The sequence below is a fragment of the Lactuca serriola genome, chromosome 1 (genome assembly GCF_051521515.1).
Source record: "Lactuca serriola cultivar US96UC23 chromosome 1, Lser_US96UC23_V15, whole genome shotgun sequence".
NCBI lineage: Eukaryota > Viridiplantae > Streptophyta > Magnoliopsida > Asterales > Asteraceae > Lactuca > Lactuca serriola.
In genome coordinates this window covers 180,418,054-180,435,301 of record NC_136408.1, presented here as the reverse complement: position 1 = coordinate 180,435,301, position 17,248 = coordinate 180,418,054, and positions in this window count along the sequence as shown.

Sequence of the window (17,248 nt, the reverse complement as noted above, 5' to 3'; positions counted from 1 at the left end):
ATTTATCCAGGAAAATTATTATTTTTAGCCAATAAAGGTTGAAGTTGAGCGCCCCCGCTTAAGCATGTAGGGTTTTGAAAGAGAAAAAAAAAGATATACGTGAGTTACATGTGAAAAAAAAGAGAGGGAATTACAAGAAAAGTTTGAAGAATTTTTGGAGCATCAAGTCAAAGTATGAAGATCAAAATTCTGAAGATTCAAAAATTAAAGATACCCAAAAATCAAAGATCAAATTGTCAAAGAAGTGAGGATCCAAAAGAGCTCCATAGTGGTATCATAAATTGTAGTTTTCTAGATTATGTGTGCTTGGGTTGCTCAACCAAAAATACCTTGAGGTTAGGAGGTTTTCTGCAGATGGATTCGGAGGGATGCATAAAATGAGCATTGTTCGAGATAAGTGGGCGAATGTTAATGAGGATTGTAAGTATTTGAAATATTGGGGGTTTTTAAGAAAATTAGACACAAATGCACACGTTGCGGTTTTGGCATAATGGCTGGGTTCAATTAGAGTTGTCTTATGTGATTCTAATGTGCTAAAATTCAGTTTTGCTTGGGGCAAGCAAAAGTCAAGTGTTGGGTATTTTGATATGTGTATAATTAGCAATATGTTTAGTATAGATTTTTATTAATTTTTAGCTAATTATTTGCATAATATGAACAAAAGGTACTTAATAAGGTGTAAATTATATTTTCAGTCTAGAAGACATGCTTAGAAGCAAAAAGGAAGAAGGAGAAGCAATTAGAAGCTGGAGAATGAAGAAAGAAGAGAAAACCTGAAGATACTCGGTGAGTCCACGAAGCTACTTGGCGAGTTCCAAAGAATGTTCGCGAAGTAATGTCCGGAATCCTTACCGCACACGGATTCAACGAAGGTACTCGGCGAGTTGGAGAGCTACTCGCCGAGTTGCCCCTGTTTTGAGATAAGTATAAATAAAGGATCTTATTCCAAATTAGGGGACTTTTCTGGATTTTGGGAGATACACCTGTGATTGAAGAAACCTTTGGAGACCTGAAGAACCCTAATCTTTGATCTCTTGAAGACTCAAGGCGAATTAGGTTAAATTTTCCACTTAATCTTAGGATTGAATCATGTCTAGCTTAGCTAAATTCGTTTTTGAGCTTGTTTCTATTGTAATCATGAGCTGAATTTCGTAGTTTCTGTTTAGGAAAAACCAAGTTACTCCTATGGTTTGATTATTACTTTTATTGATTAATTATTGGTGATTTTATTCAATTAGGTTTGTTAAAGAACGTTATGCATTAACCATAACTATTTTGTGTTAATTGGAAGACAATTAGGCTGCGTGAACATCTTTTAATTGTTAACCTCGTAGGATTTATGTGAACACTTCATCATATGCCTAGGAATAGTGAATATGAAACTAGGATTAACTAGAGAATGGGTAAATTAATGTGTCAGCTTGTTTGAGAAACCAACAAACAAGCGGTTAGTTGAATTACTAATTTTATTAACCAATTACAAATCTAATTTAATCCAAATAATTGAACTAGGGAGTTAATTAGTTTAAACAATTGGCCACTGCTTGAATTGATTAATTTTCTAAGGGTTAGTAATAGTGAATGCGAACCTAACCACTATAGTTGGTAACCAATATCAATTAATTTATCACTTTATCATAACATTAACCATAGGAGTGAATTGGTTGGACCTAAACAGATTCCCTTTATTAAATTTGGTGAATTTTTAATTGTTTTTAGTTGTTCAGTTAATTGCTTATAGGTTGTGTGTTTAAGTTTCTAGTCTTGTAAAACTAGAGAAAAACCCTTTACTTTTATTACTTGTTTAGTTAAAACTAGTTATTAGTTTGATTTCCGTTCCCTGAGTTCGACACCCTACTTAGCCAACTATGCCACTAAAAGACAGGTTCACTGCCTTTGTGTGCTAAATTTATATTTTTAAAGTAGGAATAAAACCAGTGCATTTTACACACATCAGTTGTTCATAAAATGTGTTTTTGTAACTTGTCCTCAAGTTATACGAAAGGTCACATTTATGATTTTTAAAACTCATAACATTTCCATAAGTTATGAAAATAAAGAGTCTCATTTTCTAAATGTTTTAAAGTCTTCCATAACTTGTCCTCAAGTTATGGAACTTGAAGAGTTTTTTCATTAAAACTACTTTAAACTCATAAGTTATGGAAACCAAAAGTTTTTGAATTGTTCAAAAATTTCCCTCAAGTTTTGGAATTTGTAAAGTTTCTCCACATGAGTACTTTAATTCCAAGTTAGACCCTTAGAATTTTAAAAGTTAAAATTCAACCCTTATGTTATTATAATATATTATAGGTTTAATATATATATATATATATATATATATATATATATATATATATATGTATATATATATATATATGTATAAGAGTATGACAATCTTACCGTTAGTAGGCCTCATTCACGAAGACGGTTTATAAGGGGGGGTATAAGGTTACTGCTTATAAATGAAAGTTTAATGGGTGTCCACTCTCACCCACCGCTTCCTTGACTGGTGGAGGTTTGTTAGGCGAACGGGTAGGATAGGACTCTAATCTCCCTTCACTAAAAGTATAATGATAAATACTAAGTAACTAAACCCTTATAAATTCCCAATCTTAGTTACTTAGGAAAATGTGAATTTGGTGCTAACGCATGAAATTTGCACTTTGTACCTTACCAAGTTGTTAGTGGAGCGTGTGTGGTTAACTGACACACTAACATAGACTAGTAAGAGTAGCGAAGGGTAACTTAATGTGTATCATAGATCGGTGGAGCGTGTGTGGCTAACCGGTACATCGATTAGGTGATAAAATTAAGGGTACAAAATTAATTTACATGGTTATTCACACCTTGTTTTGTGATCCTTGACATCTCAGTCACAAAACTTGAAGGACACAATTGAGATTTAAACATGCCATTGAATAGTTCAATGAATCCCAAAGGATCTAGGAGTTTCAAATTCACTTAAGACCTAAAATTCTTTTTCGGTTTTCATTGTGTAAATTTATAAATCGTCATTTACCTACCTTTAAATATTTTATAGCTTAGATTACAGCATCCCTTTTCCAAGTTATAAAATATTGTGTTGGGTCCTAGCCTTAATATTTCATATTAGGTGTTATATTAAGGACTTAAATCAATTAACTTGAATTTCTCCCATTGTAGATGTCTGGTTAAGACAGCTATGATCTTCCCAAATAACTTGAAATAAGATTTCCTAATGAAGATGATGTCCCACGATTGGATCATGTAAATCATACTTCTCTTCCTCCACCTCCTCCAAATATTCTCCCTAACCCATAAGTTCAAGGTCACTCAATCCCTATTGGCAAGTAGTGTCTATGTGTACTCACATCTTGGAAATGAAGTCACATATCGACAAGCCGGGAGAGTTGGGTGCCAAAGTCTTGAGGAAGTTGGTTTGTTGACTAGGTCCTCCAATCACTTCTTAAGTCACATAGTGAGTTCCTTTGAGACTACTATATGACAGACCATGACATGACCCTTAATGATCTTACCTATTTGCTTTATGCTTCTAAATCAGCAATGATTTGGAGCACTGGTAAAGCAAATTTGATTGGAAGATCTACTTCCCAAACTTCTATGGACATTGACAATGGAAACATTGGAAATCCAGAAAAGTTTTCTCTTACCAATGGAAAGGGATTGGCCATAGTCAACTCGGTTAACCAAATGGTAAAGAGAAAGACTAAGTCTGAGATAGTCCAGTGTACCATAACTAAAGACTTCATATGTTTCTATTGCCAAAGGAAGGGACATTGGTTGCGAAGCTGCTCTATTTACCTGAAAGATCATAAGGATGGTAAAGTCAGAGTGTTTGGTTATGCTTCCGGTAACGTCCACTATCTAACTCTATTAAGTTCCTATTTGGAGATTGTGACAATAGTCAAATTCGGGTCAAGTCTAAGTCGAACAAAGTCATCGAGTCAAACCGATCAACTCAATTAAACCTTTTATATTAGGGTTTGTGTTATGTAATTACTGTATAACTCACTATTTTAATGAGAAAACATCACTTGGAAAAAAAACCGTGTGTTTAATTTTCCTTAGCCTTAGTGCTAAAGAAATGAACAAAAACAATAAAACAATGTTTCATACTCATCGGGAGTGTGTAAGATCCTAAAACATGGCTTAACGGGGTTCACGGACCTTGCATTGCGGAGCCAAACACTCACAATTGTCACCCATGAAACCTCTCTCAATCGTTTTCACTCACTCTCTCTCTCTATTTTGAAATCTCTCCCAAATCTCTATAAGTATGTGAAATCACTCCCAAATATCTCTTTGTATGAGAAATCTCTCCAAGAATGTGAAATCTCTCCCAAATCTCTCTTTGTATGTGAAATCTCTCCAAGAATGTCAAATCTCTCCCAAATCTCTCTAAGTATGTGAAATCTCTCCCAAATCTCTCTTTGTATGTGAAATCTCTCCAAGAATGTCAAATCTCTCCCAAATCTCTCTAAGTGTGTGAAATCTCTCCCAAATCTCTCTCAAAAGTTCCTTAAACTTTTTGTAGTCTTTCGGGCCATCCCGACCCTTAACCGGGTCAAAAACCGCTTAAAAAGGGGCAAAAACAGACAAAAAGGGCTTAAGGACCCGAAACCTCTCTTAGGGAGTTGAACCCTCTTAAGGACCTGAAAGTCCTCTTAGAGGCCGAAACCAAGAGAACCTAACCCAACAGCTGAATCGAAAGTCCTCTCGGAACCGAAATCCCCCTCTCAAGACCGAACCTCGCACATGCCCGAACCCGAAATTACTGTTCATTTCGGTCCATTTCGCTCCCTTCAGTCTATTTCGCTTCTGACACGTTCGGACCGAACTTGACCTCATACTGTTTCGCCTCATTTCGCTATGGCCCAGCACCAGAAGGGACCGAACCTCCGGCCAAGACTGAGAGGCTTCACTGGAAGTCCATTTCCTTCCGGTTTTCGACTATGACTTCATTTTAGCTTCGTTTTTAATTATTTTAACGTGGAATTTTCACCCAAAACTTTATTTTAACATACAAGACCCCATATTTACTAATTATCCACGTTTTTGGGGATAAACCTTATCCAAGAAGAGTGGGTGAAGTATAAGAGATGGAGTGTTGACTTATCTTTGTTTTATGACACAAGCAACCCCCATACCAACTCCATGCCTAACCCACACACTTCCCCACCATACCTTGTCACTTCCTTGTACTTTTTACCTTTCTCACAAGCCATCCCCACGTTTTAGAGCTGGTCACTCAACCTCTCTCCTCATTTTCTTTCACTTGCTCTCATTTCACCAAAAAAATCAAACACAACTTTTCTCTCAAACTTTTTCTCTCTATTTCAAGACTCTAAGGCTGATCTTCAAGCTTTATGCTTCTCTTGGTAAGTATAATTCATCCTCCTTGAGATTATTGGACTTCATTCTACTCAAATCATTGATTGCTACACAAACTCCATCACTTTGATGTTAGATTCTCAAAAATCTTTAAGGCATCTTCAAGTGTTCTTGAGTTGATCACTTCCATTCTTCAACAATCATCTACTGAAATCACTCAAGATGAGTTCATACCCCTACATTTTCATGTTTTCTCAAGTTTTTAGGGGGGGGGGGGGGGGGAATACAAGTTAAAACACCAAGAACATAACTAAAATTTTCTAACAGCTTTCATCAGAAAATTTGGGCTCCATTCACGGACTATTTTGGACAACTTAAACATTTTTGTTTTCAAAACTGTTTTAGGTGTAAGTAGTTCCAGTTCTTAGCTTTAAAATGACTACTTGCAGATCTCCATACGAGTTTTCTACAATTTATGGTGATTTTTACAAAACTGCCTATCATTTCAAACATCAATCCGGACCAGTCTGTGATTATGGATTTGTTCACACAAGTTAGAGTTCATTAAAGATAAGACAACACTCCATCTCTTGTACTTCACCCACTCTTCTTGGATAAGGTTTATCCCCGAAAACATGGATAATTAGTAAATATGGGGTCTTATATGTTAAAATAAAGTTTTGGGTGAAAATCCCACGTTAAAAAAATAAAAACAAAGCTAAAATGAAGTCGTAGTCGAAAACCGGAAGGAAATGGACTTCCAGTGAAGCCTCCCGGTCTTGGCCGGAGGTTTGGTCCCTTTTGGTGCTGGGCCGAAGCGAAATGCGGCGAAACAGTATGAAGAGAAGCTCAAGTTCGGTCCGAAAGCGTCAGAAGCGAAATACACCGAAAGGAGCGAAATGGTCCGAAATGAACAATAACTTCGGGTTCGGGCATGTGTGAGGTTCGGTCCTGAGAGGGGGGTTTCGGTTCCGAGAGGACTTTCGGTTCAGCTGTTGGGTTCGGTTCTCTATGTTTCAGTCCCTAAGAGGACTTTCGGGTCCTTAAGATGGTTCGACTCCTTAAGAGAGGTTTCGGGTCCTTAAGCTCTTTTTGTCCGTTTTTGCCCCGTTTTAAGCGGTTTTTGACCCGGTTAAGGGTGGAGATGGCCCGAAAGACTACAAAAAGTTTAAGGAACTTTTGAGAGAGATTTGGGAGAGATTTCACATACTTAGAGAGATTTGGGAGAGATTTGACATTCTTGGAGAGATTTCACATACAAAGAGATTTGGGAGAGATTTCACATTCTTGGAGAGATTTCTCATACAAAGAGATATTTGGGAGAGATTTCACATACTTAGAGAGATTTGGGAGAGATTTCAAAATAGAGAGAGATAGAGTGAAAACAATTGAGAGAGGTTTCATGGGTGACAATTGTGAGTGTTTGGCTTCGCAACGCAAGTTCCGTGAACCTCGTTAAGCCATGTTTTAGGATCTTACACACTCCCGATGAGTATGCAACATTGTTTTATTGTTTTTGTTCATTTGTTTAGCCCTAAGGCTAAGGAAAATTAAACACACGAATTTTTTTCCAAGTGATGTTTTCTCATTAAAATAGTGAGTTATACAGTAATTACATAACACTTACCCTAATATACAAGGTGTAATTGAGTTGACCGGTTTGACTTGATGACTTTGTTCGACTTAGACTTGACCCGTATTTGACTATTGTCACATCATCACCCCTTTAGAGGGAATTTCGTCCCGAAATTTACGTTTTGGCTAGGACTTCAGGAGTTTGGGAAAAGATGCGGGTATTTTTGTTTCATTTGGTCTTCGCATTCCCAGGTGAACTCAGGTCCTCGTTTAGCGTTCCATCGGACCTTCTCGATGGGAATACGACTTTGTTTCGTTCGTTTGACCTCCCGATCCATAATCTCAATCGGTTCTTCCACGAAGTGGAGATTTTTGTTAACTTCGATCTCGTCAAGAGGTATTACAAGTGTCTCGTCAGACAGACACTTCTCTAAGTTGGATACGTGAAATGTGGGGTGTACGTTATTAAGTTCTTGTGGTAATCGGAGTTTGTACGCCACAAGAGCAATCCTGGCAAAGATTTCAAATGGTCCGATGTACCTCGGGTTTAATTTCCCACATTTACCGAAACATATCATTCCTTTCCAAGGGGAAACTTTTAGTAGTATCCGATCTCCGACCTGAAATTCTAAGGGTTTGCGTCGCTTGTCTGCGTAACTCTTTTGTCGATCACGAGACGCCTTCAGTCTTTCCCGAATTTGAACAATCTTTTATGTGGTCTCCCTTATGATTTCAGGACCAGTAAGGGTGCTATTAGGGACTTGCCCCCTAGCTAGCTGGGTATCCCCCACTTCGGCCCAACACAGGGGTGATCTGCACTAGCGACCGTAGAGAGCTTCGAATGGAGCGACTTTAATGCTAGTGTGATAGCTGTTTTTGTAGGAGAATTCAATCTACGGCAAATGGGTATCCCATGCCTTACCAAAGTCTATAACACAGGCTCTCAACATGTCTTCTAATGTTTGTATGGTGCGCTCGCTTTGCCCGTCGGTTTGTGGATGGTAGGCCGTACTCATGTCTAGCCTAGTCCATAAGGATTTCTGTAGAGACTACCAAAATCGCAAGGTGAATCTACTATCTCGATCGGAGATAATGGATATTGGTACACCATGCAGTCGCACAATCTGCTTGTTGTACGTCCTGGTTAACTTCTCCATCTTGTCGGTTTCCTTTATTGACAGGAAGTGCGCGGACTTGGTCAATCTGTCTACGATTACCCATATTGTGTCAAACCCGCCTGAAGTCTTTGGCAGCTTGGTTATGAAGTCCACGGTTGTCCATTCCCACTTCAATTCCGGTATATCAGGCTGTTGTAGAAGTCCTGAGGGTTTCTGGTATTCCACCTTGACCTTGGCGCAAGTCAGACACATGCCCACATAAGTAGCAATCTCGACTTTCATGTTCGGCCACCAGTATAACTTTTTGAGGTCTAGATACATCTTATCTGACCCTGGATGGATAGAGTATCGAGTCTTGTGTGCTTCATTCATGACCACGTCTCGGAACCCACCGAACTTCGGTGTCCAGATTCGGTTCATGAGATAACGAGTTCCATCATCCTTGACTTCTAAGTTCTTATCCATTCCCCTTAATGCCTCACCTGCCACATTCTCTGGTTTCAAGGCTTCTAGTTGAGCTTCCTTTATTTGCATGGCCAGGTGGGAATGGATGGTCATGGTTAAGGATTTTACTCAGCGGCCCGAATATTCCTTCCTGCTTAGGGCATCAGCCACTACATTGGCCTTGCCCGGGTGGTAACGAATTTCACACTTGTAGTCGTTCAGCAGTTCAACCCATCTTCGTTGCCACATGTTGAGCTCTTTTTTATTGAGGGTATGCTGAAGACTTTTGTGATCAGTGAAGATGGTGCATTTTGTGCCGTAGAGGTAGTGCCTCCAGATCTTTAAGGCGAACACTACCGCTCCCAATTCAAGGTCATGGGTAGTGTAATTAACTTCGTGTGTCATAAGTTGTCTTGACGCGTAGGCGACGACTTTCCCTCTCTGCATGAGTACGCATCCGAGGCCTTGATTTGAAGCATCGCAATATACCACGAAGTCATCAGTTCCCTCCGGGAGAGACAAGATTGGTGTGCTGCATAGAGCTTGCTTTAGTGTCTGGAAGGCAGCTTCTTGTTTACCTTCCCATTTGAACTTCACGCCTTTCTGAGTTAGGGTGGTGAGGGGCTTAGCAATCATGGAGAAGTTCTGTATAAATCTTCGGTAGTAGCCCCCGAGTTCCAAAAATTGTCGGATTTCCATTGGCGTTGTAGGTGCTGACCAATTTTCAATTGCCTTGATCTTTGAGGGATCCACATGTATTCCTTTCTTGCTTATCACGTGGCCAAGGAATCCCACTTCTCAGAGCCAAAATTCGCACTTTGAAAACTTGGCGTAAAGCTTCTCGGATCTTAGCGTCTCCAGTATTAGTCGCAGGTGTTGCCTGTGCTCTTCTTCGCTCCTTGAATAGACCAAGATATCATCGATGAACACGATCACGAATTTATCTAAGAAGGGTCGACAGACTCGGTTCATCAGATCCATGAATACTGCAGGTGCGTTTGTTAATCCAAATGGCATCACTACAAATTCGTAGTGTCCATAGCGAGTTCTGAATGCCATCTTGGGGATATCTTCTTCTTGAACTCAAAATTGATGGTAACCCGACCTCAAGTCGATTTTGAAAAGTAGCTCACTCCCTGAAGTTGGTCAAAAAGGTCGTCGATTCGGGGTAGGGGATATCGATTTTTGATGGTAAGTTTGTTTAACTCCCTATAATCGATGCACATGCAAAAGGATCCATCCTTCTTTTTCACAAATAGAACTGGTGCTCCCCAGGGTGAAAAGCTTGGTCTGATGAATCCCTTGGTTAATAGCTCGCTCAATTGACTAGACAGCTCTTGCATTTCTGCCGGTGCGAGGCGATATGGTGCTTTGGCTACGGGGGTAGCACCGGGAACCAAGTCGATTCGGAATTCGACTTGTCATGCGAGAGGTACACCTGGCAGATCTTCTGGGAATACGTCGGGGAGGTTGCATACTTCCGGAATGTCTTTGATGTCCTTTACCTCTTGATTCTTATCTACGATGTGAGCTAAGAAGGCATGGTATTCCTTTTGGAGATACTTTCGGGCTTTGACACAAGAGATGATTTGTAGGTTCGCACCAGGTTTGTCGCCATAAACGATGAGGGTGTTGCCATTCGGCAGATTGAGGCGGACGGCCCTTTCGTAACATAAAATGTCGGCACTATTAGGACCCAACCAATCCATACCAATGATGATGTTGAAACTTTTTATTGTGACCGGCATTAGATCGATTTTGAACGAATGGTTGTCTAGAGTGAGAGTACACCCTATGTAAATATCATTAGTGCGCTTAACCTTTCTGTTTGCCATTTCTATGACGTATGAATCTTTAAATGACTGGGGATTTTGTTTAAGTAAATGTTTGCATTGGTGACTTATGAAGCTTCTTTCTGCCCCACTATCGAAAAGTACGCATGCATAAGAGTTATTGAGGAGGAACGTACCAGTAACCACCGAGGGGTCCTTGACTGCTTCTCCGTGCCCTAAAGTTAGGACTCTTCCTGTACCCCCAACATTAGTGTTTCGTGCTTTTGGGCAGTGTCTTTTGAAGTGCCATGCCTCTCCATAGCCGTAACAGGTTTGGCTTGCCCCGGTGTTGGCGATAGTGGTGGCTTGAGTGGTGTTTTGGGCCAACGCTTTACAGAATCGTGCAGTGTGCCCCTTCTTTTTTCAGTTATTGCAGTGTAATTCCCGACAAACACCGTTATGGTGGAAGCCACATTTGTCGCACTTAGGGAGCGTCCCAGCATATTGCTTCCGTGGGGCCGGAATGGATGGAGTAGTGGCAGCATGAATCGTGACAATTTGCGGTTTCTTGGCGGATTCTGGTGCCGGCTGTTTCTTTTTGTTACTCCAGAACCTTCTTTTATTGTTACCTCCTTTTGTTTGACCGGGGGTGGTGGTTACGGAACCATGGCTGGCCCTATGGTCAATAAGTTGTTGTGCCAATTCCTTGGCACTCTCGAAGGTAGTGGGTTTCGAGGCCAGTACACTATCATGAATCTGGGATGATAGCCCCCAAAGGTATCGTTCTACCTTTTTCTCCTATGGAGTGACCACTGTGGGACAGAGGAGTGCTAAGTCATTGAATCGGGCGGTATAAGCCTCGAGATCCGTCCCTGACATCTTGAGGTTCCAGAGTTCCTCTTCCAGTTTCTGCACTTCGCCTCTTGGGCAATATTCCTTCAGCATCAAAGCTTTTAAATCCTCCCAGCTTATAGAGTTTGCCATTGTGGGAGTAAGCGACTTAACTTTGCCGTTCCACCAAGTGAGAGCTCTTCCGATGAACGTGAATGCCGCATACTTGACTTTGCTCGCTTCGGAGCAAGCACAAATTTCGAAGACTGCTTCGGTTCTCTCAAACCATTGCATCAGTGCGATGATGCCCCCGCTTCCATTGAAAGAATCGGGTTTGCCGTTTGTGAAGTCCTTGTAAGTGCATTCCTTTGTGCGCCCCAAACTGTCACCCTGATTAGAGGGTGTAGCACCAGATCTGGATCCACCATTACCATTAGGGCTAATTTATGACATGGCTGCTGCCACAGCTGCTGTTACTGCAGCATGGAACATTGTTGGGTCAAATTGTGGTGGTGGCGGCTAAGGTGGTGGTGCTGTGCTACCAGAAGGTCTTGGTCTTTTCCTTGGTGGCATAGTTCTGTCATAATTTGAAATGACAACTTGGTAAGGTTTCGATATTAATAATGAGTCGAGTGCTACTAGTTTCAACTCTATTGTATTTTATCCCGAGTTTATTACTTTAGAAGGTAATCCATCGAAAAGTTTATGCAATTAAACTTATGAATTAAATAGTGTTGACCCAAGAAGAGTCATGTGTTTGGTTCATGTCAACATTCAAGAAAATAAAATACATGCCAAATTCATTGATATCTTGTTAGTACATATTGTTTTGAGAAGGTTTGTAAAGTCCCAAAAACAGATCTTCCAATGATCAAAGAGAATCACAGATGCAAACACGAATTAATAAGCAAATATAGAACAAAAACCAAGCTTGCATACGCTTTAAAGCTATAAAACGTCTGATACAACTTGGGAGAATACGAAGGCATCAACAACAAAACAAAGTCTGACACAACGCCCTATTTATAGACTCAACTTACAACCGTAAGGTGTTTACGGCCGTAAGGAGTTTACGGCCGTAAACACACCTTGACCGTAAACTCAAGACAAAACTAATCTTTCTACACACCCATTACTATTAACTACTATTCCTAGACCAAACCACTATGCAGGGTCTTTCAATCTCCCCCTTGGTTTGTACTAGCTCGACCCCATTCCTTTCTTTACCAGCATGACATCCATTTGGCCCATTGCGCCATTCCACATCTGCTTGCTCAAGATCTCTGCAAACATCCTGGTATACGCCTTGGCTCCCTCCTCATAGATACTTCAACCAGTTTGATCTGAAAACTGCTTAGGTAATGAATATCCCACTTCCTGAACTGCAATAGGTCTCTTCGATCATACAACCATATGCACCCATTCTTGAGCTTAATAACTGCACCAGAAGTACTCTCATCATAAACCCAACACTCCATAGAACCGAGCGATCCATCTTGATAACCTTGAACAATGGGAAATTGTTTCACTTGTTTCGTGGGTGGCCACATAACCACCTGCAGAGGTTTATCAGAAGAAGCTTCAAACACATCTAGATGTTCCAGGATGACTGACTCGGCAGTTGGCATCGTTGGGAAACCCTTCTTGACTTGCTCATCCAAAAAGAATTTGAATTGCGAAACTTAAGTATTATTTAATAGATTGATAAAAGGAGCTTGGGATAACTTCGTAAGATCAATTCTCGTCAACGAACTAAAAGCATGAATGTCTTTATACAACTCTGAGTTACCACTCTTGCGAATGAGAATCCAATGTCGAAGAGGATCGTGAAATCCCCAAGAAGCCACACCCGATCGATCCCCGAAAGTATCTCTGAATCGAACAAGTTCAAGATCAGTCACAGTGAACAAAGGTCCACCCTTCGAAGCACTCCGAGTAGCATTTCTCTTGAATAACAACTGCCACCTTTCAATATCATCTTCTTGATTTTTCCGAATTATCTCTTGAATATGAGGAGCCATAGGAGGAACAACTGCAATACGCTCAGCAGAGCCAGAAGATTGACAAGTTGGAACATCTACTGGATATGCTTGCACGTGTAAATTTATTCTGTGTTCTTCTACAGTTGTTTTATACTTCTCACCAAAATCATCCTCCAATTTCTTTTTCAATTCAAAGTAGCTCGAAGTTAGCAGATTGAAATGTTCTTAAAGATCAGAAATCTACTTACTTTTCACTTTCCTATCCTTTTTAGCTTCTGCCAGCTGTCCACCAAGATAAGTTTTATCTGACTGAAGCTTGGACACTTGAATACAAAGATCAATATTCTGAGCACGAAGTTCGGCTACTTGAGTATCAAGTTCAATATTCTTCTGGCTTAGCACAGAGATCTCCTTTTGTAAACTGGCAAGAGATGGATCATCATCTGGAGCACCCCCTTCGTTTATAGAAATGCCCTTTCCTCGAGGACTAGGCGAAAGAAGCTGTTCTTCTGCCATGTGCAAAGCCAGCCTCTCAGAAGCAGCATCCCTATTGAATCTTGGAATTGAAAAGTCAGGCGGTGCTGAGGTGCCGACAACATCAAAAACTGAACTAGGTCCAGTTGTGAACATCTTTGTTGCAGAAAGTCGTGTAGTAGCGGTAGCAATTGGCGGTGTAGGAAGACCACTGACCAAACTAGCAATTAGCTCAGATTGTCTTGTGTCAAGTCTTCTCCTCTTTGATTGAGGTTCGTCAGCTTGTGGAGGAATTACACTAACAAATGCTTCAGTTGTAGGAGAAATAGACACGGGAGGGGAATATCCCACAACTATCTCCATTGGAATTGAAGTTGACACCATTTGCTCAGAGGTTGGAGTAAGAGTTTCGCTGGACTTCCTCGTCTCAGTTGTCGGCAAAACAACATCATCGACATTTTGAAAGATTGTGTCAAGAATCTCGTTAGACACAATATTGGCACTACTGGCCAAGGAAGCCGCGATATCATCATTATCAAATCCTGTAAGATCAAGATCTTCAAACGAGTCATGTCTATCATCACCAGTAACCATTTCCCTTTCATCTTGTCTTTCACTCGATTCGTGTTCATGACCAGAAGCACTTTGGTCTTTCGGAGTTGGTGAATCTTCATCATCTTCAGACACATCTATTACTATGTTTGCTGGAGTTGATCCCTCAGTAGATGTTTTCTCAGAAGAAGTCGGTTCTGACGATTCGTATGACACTGGCGGCTCATCTAATTCTGTAAACTTTCCAAATTTCTCCAATGGATAAAGCCCTCGGAAGATGACTTTTGCTCTTCTGTTTTGTTTAATGAGTCCCACAGTGTGTGGACCCAAAGACTTCAAATCCAAAGTATCTCCCGCCTTTCTAACCTCCAGAAACTGTATATCAAAAAACATTTGAATGAAGCGGGGATATTGGAGAAAAGTATCCCTCGTAGAAGCTCGGATATTTATTACGAATTCTTCTAGGATGAACTTCGAGAAATTGAAATGAATTCCTGCAGCCAAAGAAACCAACGCACCAGTTGTGCGTTGAGAGATTTCATCAGCCCCGGACCTTCTACCCGATATGCAACTTACGAACACATGAGCTAGAAATCTCCAATACGGATGGAGCAGCTTTTTCAAAGTTGGCGGATAAGTTCCCTCATTACTCATCCGTCGTAGTATCCTCTGAACATCTTCGATACCAATCTCCGTCCGATAGTTAGGTTGATCGTCAATCAACAACACCTCTCGAACAAAGCTTTCATTGATCACGATGTCTCGTCCTTGCATCTTTGCCGCAACCGTGAAATTGCCATCATCATCCATCTGCGTCCTCGCTGTCGCCCAAATTCACGAACAATGTTCTGATATATCACCGGGTTGACTGTTAATGCTGATGCAACACAACATTCACGCAGCCTGTGAATCATTGATCGCATATCGAAATATATGACAGGTGGATCAGCAAGAACGATTGCCAGATTATGCATTTCCGCAAACTTGAGATTTGCCATTGTCTGCACTTAAATACAGTTGTAAGAAACCGACACCAAAAATAAAATTTATTTTGACTAAAAAAAATATGACAGTAAAAATATGATCAAAATAAAATTTATCTATCAATATTTTATGTTTACTGCCCTCCCCCCCCCCCCCCCCCCTTTTTTTTTTAAAAAAAAAACGTGACTTATTTACAATTTGGTTCTTGGGCCGTAAACTCTAGTTTACGGCCTAAAGATCACTTCAAAAAATCAATACACAATTATCACCGAATTCTTTTAAGCATTCCAAGGCAGTAACAACTCGAATTCATGGGCCGTAAACTGGGAGTTTACGGCCTATGAATATTTACTCCGAAAAATGGCCAAAAACCGACTATTTCCTTTGAGATAACAAATGATAAGCATATATTCGTGAACACAAAGAAAAATAGCATCACAATAAAATAAACTTGAATCGAAATCGTCAACTTTCAGAGTTTACGGCCTATGCTTACGGTCGTAAACTCCCCGAATCGGTTTTTTTAATTTTAACACACAATGGAACGGTGAACTTTGAAACAAAATACATATTTGAGATCTATACGATGTTACCTTCACGATGATGTATTTGTTTTTCCGAAAATCGAGAGAAAATTTTTCAGCAATTTGAGAGCGTTTATTAATGAGTTTGCGGCCGAAAACTCTTGAGTGAGGAGATTCCGGCAGTGAACTCCTTTTTTTACCTTTTTACCTTCTTTACCCTCTTACCTGATAGCTACCCAGTATTTCCAATTTTCACCAATTAATTATAAAAATCTTTTGAGGATTAATTTAATTTCGAAATAAATAAATAAAATAAAAACTTTAAAAATAAAAACTAACACACCACAATTTAAATGCTAGAAAAATAAAACAAAGTAAAATAAAATAAAAAACAGTAAAAAATAAAATTAAAATAAAATAAATTAAAATAAAATAAATTAAAATAAAATTTGAAATTGCAAATCGACAATTAAAATAAAAATAAATAAAAAATAAAAATAAAAATAAAATTTTAAAACTTTAACTACTACTTCTTTTGTGATGCTTGGATCAAAGTTATTGGACGGCCTTATTCCACTTGTCAGTACCCTTATCTTCACATCTTCGTCTGACCGATTGTAAGTATTGTGGTTCACTTAAGCACGAAAGATTTGTGACATTTTTGGACCTTTTACCAATAACATGATTCAGGCATATACCTAATTGTAAATTTCTGAAATTATGATAACTCCTAAATCTTAAATAAATTCACCTTATGACCATTTAATTGACTACAACCAGGGATATTGGTGTCCACCTAAATCAAGCAGCGAGATTTACAGACAATCTGTATGAGTTCAATTTTAGGTGTACTGGAATGTGTTTCCCGCTTCCTGATATGCCCCAGCCATCAAGAACTTTCAGAGTACTCCTTACACTAGGTGAGCAGACAACCATTCAGAGAGAGAAGAGATTCAGAATTCTCTTGCTAACTACTTCAGAGGGGTTGAGAAGAAGAAGGTTGCATATGCTGTGTACCAGGTCGGATTAGAAGTCGGGCAAAGGAGACAGCATATGGCTAACAAATGAGAAGTATTTCATACATGTATATATATATATATATGTATATATATATATATATATATATATATATATATATATATATATATATATATATATCCTGCAGAGAAATAGAGTTGCATATGTTGTGTACCAGGTCGGATTAGAAGTCGCGCAAAGGAGACAACATATGACTAACAGACGGAAAGAAAGAAAACGATTTTCTACAGACCTAATCTATCGGAATTTACCAGTCGCCCCATCCAACCGGAATTAAGGACAGAATCCGCACATCGAGGAAAAGTTAATCCACGGTTCCAAGTACGGGTTTAATTAATGTGACGAGTAGATTCTCATGTTTATCTCCCTGCTCAACCTATCCGAGCGTCGTGATGTCAGATTAAACGGATCTAACTAGGTCAAGGTTTGTCGAGTCCTCAAATTCATTAGGTTCAACTTTCCTAGTCAAGTCCATTTTAAAATCTTTCGTGCCTACCAGCACATCGAGTATAGAGCGTAGACGATTCAACTTAGGTACGTTACGCCGATTCAGGTTGCCCTTTATCACTTGTTAATATCATTTCCCATCACAGTACTTACAACCGAGGTTGTCAACAATAAAA